Source organism: Trachypithecus francoisi, unplaced genomic scaffold (assembly GCF_009764315.1).
Source record: "Trachypithecus francoisi isolate TF-2019V2 unplaced genomic scaffold, Tfra_2.0 Lachesis_group20, whole genome shotgun sequence".
Taxonomy (NCBI): Eukaryota; Metazoa; Chordata; class Mammalia; order Primates; family Cercopithecidae; genus Trachypithecus; species Trachypithecus francoisi.
Window position 1 is genome coordinate 21,630,993 of NW_022681466.1, and position 13,702 is coordinate 21,644,694.

Here is a 13,702-nt window from a genome sequence, read left to right on the forward strand (position 1 = left end):
GCCAGCCGACCGAGCCCTTGGTTTCGCAGGTGCCAGGGGTCGGGGGTACGACCTCTCCCTCTGGGCCATTAGACAGACCCGGGCTCGGGGAAGAGGCTGCGCCAGCGCCGGAGGGTTTGCGTTTTCTTCGCGTCTCGTTTGCACACCATTTTCTCCCCTAAAACCAAAGCTTCTGACCTTGGGGGTGTTCGAAGAGGTTAAGTCACTTTCCCCCAGGTAGTCCAGCCAGCGAAAGGCTTCGGCTGGGAGGGCCTCCCGCCCGAGCGGAGACCCGCTAGAGTCAGGCAGACCTAAGTTCGAGTCCCGACCCTGCCACTTTCTTGCTTTGACCATGGATTAGTAGTGACTTATCTGGGACCCTCAGTTTCCCCATCGCAGACTGTAGTACCAACCTCAGGGCTGATAGGAGCAGTGACCACGATGTCAAGTGCCCGGCACAAAGAAGGGTGATTTCCCCATTAAAGGGTATGACTCGGAGGCAATCTATCCAGCAGGCCTGGGTGGCTGAGGAGGGTGGGTCTACAGTTGGTTTCCTAAGTCAGACACCCTGTGCGAGATGGAGGGAGGCTCAGTTTCAGGAGGAACTGGTGGGAGTGAGGGGATTTCCCTGACATTAGGAAGTCAGCAGTCATGATTATTGTAAATAGTGACTCTGCATATGTGGGAGTTTGGGCTTTTCAGGTCTTTCTACAGGAAGAACACAGTGCTTAATATCAAATCTTGCCCTCTGCCATTAGCTAGCAGCCTCAGTTTGCCAATCGCTAAAATGGTGATAGTTGGATTCCCCCCCGCCCCCCACCCCTTACCCCAGTCTACAGGATTTTGGTAACTCCACCTGGCCAAGGTCCTAGCAAGTGCTTCAAGAGCTGTGAGTGAGCCCAGGTAGTTCCCTGACCATGTTAGAGCATCAGGGACCTCCTTTAGGGAGATAGGGTGGGTAGGAAGGGAACAAGTTCATGGGATGAGGTAGTATCTACCCAAACTTTTTCCAGAGCTGCATGGACCCTAGTCCCAGCCCTGCCCCTAACCAGCAGTGTGACCTTGGGCAAAGCAGTCACCCTCTCTGGTATTTGGTCAGGTGACCAGATCTTGAAAGTCCCCTTTGTGGTAACATTCTATAAGTTGATGACTCTGCTCCTGGGGAAATTTCCAGGGTTAGCACATTTGCCCTGCTATGTTCCACTTTACCAGTTCCTCTTACAGCCTAATCTTTTTTTTTTTTTTTTTTTTTTGAGACAGAGTCTTGCTCTGGCACCCAGGCTGGAGTGCAGTGATGTGATTTCGGCCCACTGCAACCTCCACCTTCTGGGTTCAAGAGATTCTTCTGCCTCAGCCTCCCGAGTAGCTGGGACCACAGGCTCGTGCCACCACGCCCGGCTAACTTTTTGTATTTTTAGTACAAACAGGGTTTCACCGTGTTAGCCAGAATAGTCTCCATCTCCTGACCTCATGATCCCTCTGCTTCAGCCTCCCAAAGTGCTGGGATTACAGGTGTGAGCCACCATGCCCGGCCTTACAGCCTAATCTTCATCCCTCCTCTTATAGTTACCATCAGGACAGAAGTTGAAAAAGTTTAATTATTTGGTTTTTCAGCAGAAACTCACTGAATCATTATGTGCTGGCCATGGGAGATACACAGATAGCACCTGGAGATGATAGACATAAGAAAGTATTAACAGATACATGGAGACACATGGGAGGTACACAGATAGCTAGTGGGGGTGATAGACATAGGGAATTATTAACTTCAGGGTGAAAAGGGCTATGACAGTGCTATGAATGGTGCTGATACTGCAGGGAGGAAGTAGCTGAGTTTATGGGGTCAGGGAAGGCCTGAACTGGGACCAAGTTGGTGAGGGAGAGTTTGCAGGCAGTTAAGGGGCAGAAGAGCATTCCAGGCAAGGGGAACAGTATGTTCAAAGGCACAGAGGTGGCCAGGCGTGGTGGCTAACGCCTGTAATCCCAGCACTTTGGGAGGCTGAGGCGGGTGGATCACGAGGTCAGGAGTTCAAGACCAGCCTGGCCAAGATGGTGAAACACCATCTCTACTAAAAATACAAAAATTAGCTGGGCATGGTGACAGGCACCTGTAATCCCAGCTACTCGGAAGGCTGAGGCAGAGAATTGCTTGAACCCTGGAGGCAAAGGATGTAGTGAGCCGAGATCGTGCCGCTGCACTCCCTGGATGACAAGAGTGAAACTCTGTCTCAAGAAAAAAATAAAGAATTAGCGAGGCATGGTGGCATATGCCTGTAATTCCAGCTACTCAAGAGGCTGAGGCAGGAGAATTGCTTGAACCCACGAGGTGGAGGTTGCAGTGAGCCGAGATTGCGCCATTGCACTTTAGCCTGGGCAACAGAGCAAGACTCCATCTCAAACAAACAAACAAACAAACAAAAAAGGTGGGATGTTAAGAAGGATGTTCAGATGAAACCCATCCACCAAATCCATCCCCTAGGCTGTACCTCTGGGAGTCCTCCCCTCAGTCTTGCCTGGTGCAGTCTAAGGTATTTGGTGGATGGGGTCCATTTGTGCACTGAACAGTAGAACCCAGGAGCAGGGTGGGTTGATGGAGCTGGTAACAAACTGCTTTGGATGTGCTGACGTTGGGTGCCTATGGCACAAGAAGTGGTGATGCCCAGTAGGCAGTTGACTATTTGTGTCTGGATCAGCAGAGAGGGTGAGAGGGAGAGCTGGATGTCCTGAGCAGCAGGAGAGTTTATGTTATAGAAGTCAAGGACATTTAAGGAGGAAGCAGTGTTAGGGTCACATGCCATTGAGAGGTCGAGGGAGGGAAGGGTTCTACAAGGAAGAGGTCCCTGGTGACCTCAGCCTGGAAAGTTCCAGGCACTGGTGGTGGTGGAGGCTGACCGCAGTGGGTCAAACATGAATTGGGAGGGGAGAAGGGAGGAAATCATGGATTGGGAGGAAAGGGAGGAAGTAGTGGAGAATGGCACTAGGGGGATGGGAAGATCAGGAGGCAAGGAACTTGGAGGCAAGGCTGGACACCCATGATGTTGACGATGACAATAGCAACAATAACAGCAACAGCTCCCCATTCGGTGAGAGTTTATTATGTGCCAAGCAATGTGCTAAGCATGTAATATATTCCCTGCAACAAGACTGAGATAGGTTCTATTCTTGTTGCCATTTTACAGAGCTACTCGGACTCTAGTCCCAGCCCTGCCCCTAACCAGCAGCATGACCTTGGGCAAAGCAGTCACCCTCTGTGGTGTTTGGTCAGGTGACCAGATCTTGAAAGTCCCCTTGGTGTTAACATTCTGTAGGTTGATGACTGTACTCCTGTGGAAATTTCTAGGGTGAGGAAAGAGCAGTGGGTGCAAAAGTAGGATTTGCACCTCACTTTTTTTTTTTTTTTTTTTTTTTGAGACAGAGTTTCGCTCTTGTTGTCCAGGCTGGAGTGCAATGGCATGATCTCAGCTCACTGCAACCTCCACCTCCCAGGTTCAAGCGATTCTCCTGCCTCAACCTCCTGAGTAGCTGGGATTATAGGCATGTGCCACCACGCCTGGCTAATTTTGTATTTTTAGTAGAGATGGGGTTTCTCCATGTTGGTCAGACTGTTCTCAAACTCCCGACCTCAGGTGATCTGCCTGTCTTGGCCTCCCAAAGTGCTGGGATTACAGGTATGAGCCACCATGCCCAGCCCTGGCTAATTTTTTTGTTTTTTGTTTTTTTTTTTTTTTTTTTTTTAGTAGAAATGGGGTTTCACTATGTTGGCCATGCTGGTCTTCAACTCCTGACTCTGTGATCTGCCCACCTTGGCCTCCCAAAGTGCTGGGATTACAGGCATAAACCACCACGCCTTGCCTGAGCTGATCTTGACTCAGCTCAGGCAATCCTCCTGCCTCAGCCTCCCAAAGTGCTAGGATTACAGGTGTAAGCCACCGTGCCCAGCTAGCACCCTGCTTTTAACTAGGTGTCCAAGGGGTTGGTCTGAATTATCAATCAGGGAGGTGTTCTGGGGCTAATTCAGAACTCATGTCTCCCTGCTCCCCAAGACTCTATCTGTGTGACACTACTGTTAATTCACTGTCATCTATGTAATCAGTTACCATTTGCTGACCCCAACTGTGTGCCAGATAATGGGCCAGGCACTGATACTGCAGGAAGGATAAGAGCAGTTCTGGTCCTGTAGGTGCTTGGGGTTGAGGGGAAGGCCGCCGGACAGGCAGTACAATATGCCTTATATCCGGGGATGGACCACCTGCAGAGGGAGTCCACCATATTTAGAGGGTACAAGTGTTTGGTGGGGAAGGAAGGGAAGATGAGAGAAGACAGGAGGAAGGGGATCAGGACACCTCACACATGGCCCAGGCTTGATCCCAGGAGGATGAGGTCACATGGAAGATGCTGAGCAGATGCACATTGGTGACTTTTGCTGTGGCCACAGAAGAGTAGGCAGTTAGAGGGGTTAGAATGAAAGATGGAGCCACTTTCGAAATTACTGCAAGTGCTAGAAGGTAAGCTCTGTAGGGCACTGATTTTTATGTGTTGTGTTTGAGCATCAGGATCAGTGTCTGGCACAGAGTAGGTGCTCAGCTAACACTTATTGAATGAATGAATGCTTGAACCTCTGGGAGTGTCCGTGGGGGTGGAGAAGGGGGAGTTTTAGAGGGTGAAATCAAAAGAAGGGGATAATTGACAATTGATGGTCATGGAGTAAGAGGATGACTACTAGGTTTCTGCCTGAAGCTGGAATCCTGAGGAAGGGAGGAAGAGCAGGGCTGGCAAAGGGCTGATGAGTTCAGTTTGGGGCTTGCTGAGCCTGAGGTCCAGTGGACTGTCCCAGAAGGGGGTTGAGTGTACGTATCATATTAAAAATTATAGCCGGGTGCGGTGGCTCAAGCCTGTAATCCCAGCACTTTGGGAGGCCGAGATGGGCAGATCACGAGGTCAGGAGATCGAGACCATCCTGGCTAACCTGGTGAAACCCCGTCTCTACTAAAAAATACAAAAAACTAGCCGGGCGAGGTGGCGGGCGCCTGTAGTCCCAGCTACCCGGGAGGCTGAGGCAGGAGAATGGCGTAAACCCGGGAGGCGGAGCTTGCAGTGAGCTGAGATCCGGCCACTGCACTCCAGCCTGGGCGACAGAGCGAGACTCCGTCTAAGAAAAATAAAAAATAAAAAAATAAAAATTATAAACTGCTTCTGAAGCCTATGTCATATATCCTGTGTCTACCTCTTCTGCCATATTCTTGATACTCTGAAAAAAATTCAGAGGTGTCTTTGAGCACTGTCAGCAATAGATGGTAACTGAAGCCCTGGAGCAGGTGAGATCATGACGGGAGGCTGTGCAGGTGCAGAGCCTGAAACTCTCCCTCCATTGCTGGATACAAGCAAATGGGGTCCTAGGAACTTGAAAGAAGACAGAAAGGAGAGAGGGAGTGTCCCTGCAAGGCAGGTGTCTCAGAGAGGGGTGACTGATCCAGCATGGTGAAGGGGAATATAGCCCATCCTTCCTAGGGGTGGGCTGTGAGGACAGCAGGGGAGATGGATGCAAGGTCAAAGGAAGGGTGGCACATGAGTTCTTTTTAGGGGGAACAGTCTCAGGTGTGATAGCTTGCATGGACAAGATGAGGCGCTCTGCCATGCCAGAGAGAAGGGAGGAAGCAAAGGATGTGGACAGATTGGCGTGTGTGTGTGTATGTGTGAGATGAGCGTGTGTGTGTGTGTGTACAGGATTTTTCTGCTTGATAGACTATTATTTTCTCTTTAAAAACTTTTTTTTTTTTTTGAGACGGAGTCTCGCTCTGTCGCCCAGGCTGGAGTGCGGTGACGAGATCTCAGCTCTCTGCAACCTCTGCCTCCCAGGTTCAAGTGATTCTCCTGCCTCAGCTTCCTGAATAGCTGGGACTACAGGCGCCTGCCACCATGTCTGGCTAATTTTTGTATTTTTAGTCGAGACAGGGTTTCACCATATTGGCCAGGCTGGTCTCCTGACCTTGTGATCTGCCTGCCTTGGCCTCCCAAAGTGCTGGGATTACAGGCATGAGCCACCCACTGTGCCCAGCCCTAAAAAAAATTTTTAAGGCCAAGCATGGTGGTTCATACCTGTAATCTCAGCTCTTTTGGAGGCCAAGGCAGGTGGATCACTTGAGGCCAGGAGTTCGAGACCAGCCTGGCCAACATGGTGAAACCTTGTCTCTACTAAAAACACAAAAATTGGCCGGGCGCGGTGGCTCAAGCCTGTAATCCCAGCACTTTGGGAGGCCAAGACGGGCGGATCACGAGGTCAGGAGATCGAGACCATCCTGGCTAACACGGTGAAACCCCGTCTCTACTAAAAAATACGAAAAACTAGCCGGGCGAGGTGGCGGGCGCCTGTAGTCCCAGCTACTTGGGAGGCTGAGGCAGGAGAATGGCGTGAACCCGGGAGGCGGAGCTTGCAGTGAGCCGAGATTGCGCCACTGCACTCCAGCCTGGGCGACAGAGTGAGACTCCATCTCAAAAAAAAAAAAAAAAAAATTAACTGGGTGTGGTGGTGCACCTCTGTAATCCCAGATACTTGGGAGGCTGAGGCATGAGAACTGCTTGAACTTGGGAGGCAGAAGTTGTAGTGAGCTGAGATCGTGCCACTGCACTCCAGCCTAGGCAACAGAGCAATACTCTGTCTTTTTTTTAGATAGGTACTCTGAGAGCCCAAGGCAGGAGGAATCACTTGAGCCCAGGAGTTTGAGACCAGCCTGGGCAATATAATAAGACCCTGTCTCTACAAAAAATTTAAAAATTAGCTGGGCATGGTGGTGGGTACTTGTAGTCCCAGCTACTTGGGAGGCTGAGGTGGGAGGATCTCTTGAACCTGGGAGGTCAAGTCTGCAGTGAGTCATGATCCTACTGCTGCACTCCAACCTGGGTGACAGGGTAAGACCCTGTCTTAAAAAAATATTTAGTTTTCTATTTTTAAAATCAACTTTATTAGGCTGGACTCAGTGGCTCACGCCTGTAATCCCAGCGCTTTGGGAGGCCAAGGTGGGTGAATCACCTGAGGTCAGCAGTTCGGGACCAGCCTGACCAATATGATGAAACCCCATGTCTACTAAAAATATAAAAATTAGCCGGGTATGGTGGCGTGCACCTGTAATCCCAGCTACTCGGGAGGCTGAGGCAGGAGAATCGTTTGAACCCAGGAGGCAGAGGTTGCAGTGAACCGAGATCACACCATTGCACTCCAGCCTGGGTAACAAGAGTGAAATTCTGTCTCAAAATAAAATAAAATAAACTTTGTCATGGTATAATTTGCATATAATAAAATGCACACATTTTCAATGTACAGGTGATGACGTTGAACTGTGCAACCACCACCCCCTAGAGATAGAGAACATTTCCATCTCTTTGGAAAGTTTCTTCCTATCCCATTGCAATCAGTCCTTTGGCCCCAGACAGCACTGATCTGATTTCTATCACTGTAGGTCACAGTAGGTGAGTGTCACTGCTTCTAGAACCTCCTAAGAGTGTATTATATGTACTCTTTTGTGCTCAGCTTCCCCCGCTCAGCACTGTGTTTTTCTCTGAGACAAAGCAAAGTCATTGCTGAGATGGGGGCTCTGGTGGAGGGCAGGAGAAGGAGCCACACCACCCGGCTGTAGGATAGAGGGGCCAGAGGGCATTGGGAACAGCAAGCAAACAGTGTCCTCTGACTGTGGCCTGCAACAAAAGCAGAGAAAGCAGCGGTGTGGATTTAGAATCAGGTATGGGGCTGTGCTCAGAGAACTGAGGACTCCAGAGTGCAGCAGGCCTTGGTAAGCCTGGACTTAGAAGGGGACAGAGGCCTTCAGGATGCTAGCAGGAGTTGGGATTCAAAATCCTGGAGTTGCGCCTGACTCCTCCTACTCTCCAGCAGCTTCCTGGCCATCTCTGCTGTGCAAATGTCTCTGGATCCTTTCCCCTGTTCCCTGACACTGGTCCAGGCCCTCAGTGCCTTGAGCCTGACCCTGTGCTTTTGCAGCCAAGCCTTGGCTGGGATCCATGTCTCCTCCCTCGTGTGGAGACTCTTTATCCTGATCTGCACTCTCTCCCTCTCCTGCCACTTCCTGGCAGCCTCCACATGGGCTCAGGCCACCACCCTCTGTGTCTCCCAGATCCCTCTGCTCTGCTTCATAAGTCAGGAGACCAAGCACAGCCTCCACATGTGCAGCACACTTAGCTCTCTGGTTCCTCCTCACCCTGCTGGAATTGCTCTGTCGCAGGTCACCAGGAACCACCTGTCCTGGGCATTTGCTGGAGGTTGTGGCTGTCCAGTGTCCCCCTTCCTAGGTCAGGGGAGTGCCCCATTGGGTGATCTGTCCTGGAACCCTGGATCTACCCTTGCTTCCCCCTTCCCATCCTACACCCACCACTTCATCCACAGCCTTTTCCTTCTCAACTGATGGCAATTCCATCTTTCTTATTGTTCAGGCTGAAAACCTTAGAATCATTCCTGACTCCTCTCCCACATCCATTCTGTCAGCAAATCCTGTCTGCTCTACCTTCAAAATATGTGCAGAATGTGATGACTTGCCACCATCTCCCCTGTCATTTTCTCCCCTGGATTACTGTGGTCACCTTCTAACTGGTCTCCCTGCCTCCATCCTTGGCCCTGCCATTTATTCCCTACACAGTGGCCAGAGTGATCCTATTAAGCTATAAGATATCAGGTCACCTCTGGGCTCAGAGTCCCCCAGGTGTTCTCATGGTATTCAAAGGGAAGCCTGAGGTCTAGGCACTGTGGCTCACACCTGTAATCCCAGCAGTTTGGGAGGCCGAGGCAGGCAGATCACTTGAGGTCAGGAGTTCCAGACCAGCCTGGGCAACACGATGAAACCTGTCTCTATTAAAAAGATAAAAAAATTAGCTGGGCGTGGTAGCACACACCTGTAATCCCAGCTACTCGGGAGGCTGAGGCAGGAGGATCCTTTGAACCTCAGAGGCGGAGGTTGCAATGGCCCAAGATCACACCACTGCCCTCTAACCTGGGCAACAGAGTGAGACTCTGCCAAAAACCAAAGAGAAGCCCAAGTCCTTCCAGGGGCCTACAGGGTCCTATGCAACCTACTGTCCCAATCCCTCCAGCCTCTTCTCCATTCCACCCCAACCCCCATCCTCTGATTACCAGCTTCCTTGCTGCTTCCTGGCATGCTCCTCCCTTCGCGATTAGGCTTTTCTGGACCATCCTATTTATTTATTAATTTTTAGTGAATTAATTTTTTTGAGACAGGGTCTTACTCTCTCACCCACACTTGAGTGCAGTGGCACAGTCTCGGCTCACTGCAGCCTTGACCTCCCTGGGCTCAGGTGATCCTTCCAGCTCAGCTCCCTGAGTAGTTGGGAGTACAGGCATGTGCCACCATGCCAGGCTAATTTTTGCATTTTTTGTAGAGACGGGGTTCGCCATATTGCCCAGCTGGTCTTGAACTCCTGGGCTCAAACGATCCACCCACCTCAGCCTCCCAAAGTGCTGGGATTACAGGTGCAAGCCACCAAGTCCTACAGGACCACCCGATTTAAAACTGCACCCTGGGCTGGGTGCGGTGGCTCAAGCCTGTAATCCCAGCACTTTGGGAGGCCGAGACGGGCGGATCACAAGGTCAGGAGATCGAGACCATCCTGGTTAACATGCTGAAACCCCGTCTCTACTAAAAAAAAAATACAAAAAACTAGCTGGGCATGGTGGCGGGCGCCTGTAGTCCCGGCTACTCGGGAGGCTGAGGCAAGAGAATGGCGTAAATCCAGGTGGCGGAGCTAGCAGTGAGCTGAGATCTGGCCACAGCACTCCAGCCTGGGCGACAGAGCGAGACTCCATCTCAAAAAAAAAAAAAAAAAAAGACCAGCCTGGCCAACATGGTGAAACCCCATCTCTACTAAAAATACAAAGAAATTAGCTGGGCGTGGTGGCAGGCACCTGTAATCCCAACTACTTGGGAGGCTGGGGCAGGAGAATCTCTTGAACTCGGGAGATGGAGGTTTCAGTGAGCCAAGATCACGCCATTGCACTCCAGCCTGGGCAACAAGAGCGAAACTCTGTCTCAAAAGAAAAAAACAGGCCGGGCGCGGTGGCTCAAGCCTGTAATCCCAGCATTTTGGGAGGCCGAGACGGGCGGATCACGAGGTCAGGAGATCGAGACCATCCTGGCTAACACGGTGAAACCCCATCTCTACTAAAAAATACAAAAAAATTAGCCGGGCGAGGTGGTGGGCGCCTGTAGTCCCAGCTACTCGGGAGGCTGAGGCAGGAGAATGGCGTGAACCCGGAGGTGGAGCTTGCAGTGAGCTGAGATCCGGCCACAGCACTCCAGCCTGGGCAGCAGAGCGAGACTCTGTCTCAAAAAAAAAAAAAAAAAAAGAAAAAGAAAAAAACAAACAAAAAAACTGTACCCTGTTCCCCTGCTGCCCCCATACTCCCCATCTTCCTTATACTTTCCCTTTGTCCTTCAGCTTTTACATTATTTCCACATTTGTGTCTGTGGGTTGTTGCCATTCTTTCCCCTCGGGTGTGAGTGCCACGAAGACAGGGATGTTTGTGGATTTTGCTGCTGTATTCCAGGGCCTAGAACTGTGCCTGGCGCATTCTAGGTTCTCAGTAAATATTCACAGAAAGAACTGAAGGAAGGAATTCTGAGCCTCCATCTTCAGGCCCTGGGCAGCCAAGATGTGAACATATGGCCCAAGCTGTGCCAATCTGATGCCCTCCTGATCTGTTCTGAGGAGCAAGTAGCCAGAGGCTAGCAGGGGTCACTCTCTGTGGCTAACTGGTAGCACCCAGTGGGAGCTGTTTCCTGTGCTTATTCCGGGCTGAGAGACAATTGTATTATACTTTCTGCTTCTTGGCCCACAGGGTTCTGACTCCAAGTGAGCCCTCTCGTTTCTCTGTTTTTGCTGAGAAGCTGGAGTCTCCTAAGGCTTCAGAATCACTAAGGTCAGTAGCTCCTCAAACACTGTCCTGCCTACCCTGTGCATGGCATTTGGTCCCCATGACCATCCTCCTACTCTGAAAACTCCCTTTCCCTTGCCCTCGAGTCTCACTCTTCCTTTCCCAGCCACCTTTACAAGGGTCCTTTTGCCCTGCCCCTCCCACGGGGGCCCACTTCTGGATCCGCTTGGCTTCCCCTGGAAGAGTTTATCCATGTCTGTGGCTTTAACCTTGACTTGTGTGCCTGTGACCTGGTCCTCACCTCTCCAGTCCCAGGCCTCCTTTTCCAGGTCTCCTCTGGCCACTCCCTGAGTCCAAAACCAAGCTCCGCATCTCCCCACCCCAGACCCGCCCTTCCTTTTCTAGGTCCCGCCTCAGCTGCTAGCCTCCACTTTCTCTGGAGACAAAGACATGGGGGCCTTCTCAGCTCTGTCTTCTTCACTCCTTCTCTGAATCAGCCACTCAGTCCCACAGAATCTACCTGGTCAATGCGTCCTAACGCCAAAGCGTTCCCATTTGCCCTGAGCACAGCCTTGTTCAGCCTGAAGCATCTTGGTCGCAGTCCTCCGCCCTGCCTCCCAAGGGATCTATCAATCTCCCGTCTTCCTGGTCACTGCCTCCTCCATGCACCCCCCTGGAAACCAATCTCTGGGCCAAACTCCTGCTAGGCCTTGAATGTGCAGGTCTCAGCACCCCCACCCGAGGGGTGTCCGAGGGGGAGCCCACACCCTCAAGCCCCAGAGACAGACTTGAACCCAGTGAGCAGACACTTCAACCACCCCTGACTTTAGTCTCCAGCCCACTTCAGTCAAAAGAGACAGAGGAACAGCTCTCAGTTCACACTTACCCTGGAACACTCACAGAAGGCAGGCCTCATCAGAATGAATGGAAGAGTGTCCTTGCTTTGAATAAAATGCCAATGAGGGATAAGTTAAGCTAATTATCGAGTCATGCCGGAAGCCAAATTATAGACATTGTCATGTTATAAACACCATTTCCCTAGAGAGCGGTTTGGAGACATCTGGGAAGCCTGGAGCCCGAGCTCATTACCTTCCCCCCAAGTTGCTCTGTCTCCCTGTGTCCCAGCCGAGATGTGAGGGAAGTCTCTGCTTCTGCCAGGGCTTCTGGTTCCCTCCCACACACAGCCAGTTGTTTGCAGATGCTGCTGATTCTTCTTCGAAAACTTGTCTATTCCTGTGGCCACTGCCTTCCTTTAGGTCTTAACCATCTCTTGCTGCTTTCTGGGGCGAGTGACTGAACGAGGCAGAACCTCTGTTTTCCTCATCTGTAAAATAGGAGTTTTCTTCGATTCATTTTTTTTTGAGACGGAGTCTCACTTTGTCGCCCAGGCTGGAGTGCAGTGGCCGGATCTCAGCTCACTGCAAGCTCCGCCTCCCGGGTTTACGACATTCTCCTGCCTCAGCCTCCCGAGTAGCTGGGACTACAGGCGCCTGCCACCTCACCCGGCTAGTTTTTTTTTTTGTATTTTTTAGTAGAGACGGGGTTTCACTGGGTTAGCCAGGATGGTCTCGATCTCCTGACCTTGTGATCCGCCTGTCTCAGCCTCCCAAAGTGCTGGGATTACAGGCTTGAGCCACCGCGCCCGGCCTCATTTATTTTTTTTAAGAGACAGAGTCTCACTATGTTGCCCTGGCTGGAGTGCGGTGGCACTATCTCAGCTCACTGCAAACCTCCACCTCCCAGGTTTAAGAGATTCTCCTGCCTCAGCCTCCCAAGTAGCTAGGACTACAGGTGCATGCCACCATGCCCAGCTGATTTTTGGATTTTTGGTAGAGATGGGATTTCACCATGTTGGCCAGGCTGGTCTTGAACTCCTGACCTCAAGTGATCCACCCGCCTCGGCCTCTCAAAGTGCTGGAATTACAGGCGTGAGCCACCCTGGCCAGCCAAAAAAATGCAATTTATTGATAGAGGGATCGGCTGTCGCCAAGGGGAGCAACTGATCAATATTATATCACTAACAGTGAAGCTCAGGCATCAGGGACACCCGAGGGAACGCAATATGTTGGAGGAAGCTTCACCCACAAAGTGTTTTTGTCAGCACAGTCAACCTGAAGCTAATCAAGCCTGGAGATCTAATTTCCAGTTTACAGAAAATACCGGATAAACAACACCACGAGGAAGCAATCAGAGAAATCTAGAAGGTGGGACATGATGTCTGTAATTTACTTAAAATACTTTAGCAGTTCACCCAGTCAATGGCAAAGGGGGAAAAAGTTATTCTAGATTTAAATGAGACTTAAGAGACAGCGAAAAGCAGTGCAGGCCATATTTAGATTTTGGTTGGGGCTGGGCACAGTGGTTCATGCCTGTAATCCAAGCACTTTTGGAGACCCAGGCAGGAGGATTGCTTGAGCCTAGGAGTTCAAGACTAGCCTGGGCAACATAGCAAGACCCTATCTCTACCAAAATAAATAAATAAATAAATAAATAAATAAGATATACCTGATGTAAATGACGCGTTAATGGGTGCAGCACACCAACATGACACATGTATACATATGTAACAAACCTGCACATTGTGCACATGTACCCTAGAACTTAAAGTATAATAAAAAATAAAAAATAAATAAATAAATTAGTTGGGTATGGTGGCACACATCTGTGATCCCAGCTACTCAGGAGGCTGAGGCCTGGAGGTTGAGGTTGCTGTGAGCTCTGATTGTGCCAGAAACCTGGGCGACAAAGCAAGACCCAGTCCCAATAAATAAATAAATAAAAAATAAATAAATAAATAAAGACCTTGGTTGGAACAAATCAAATACAAAAAAA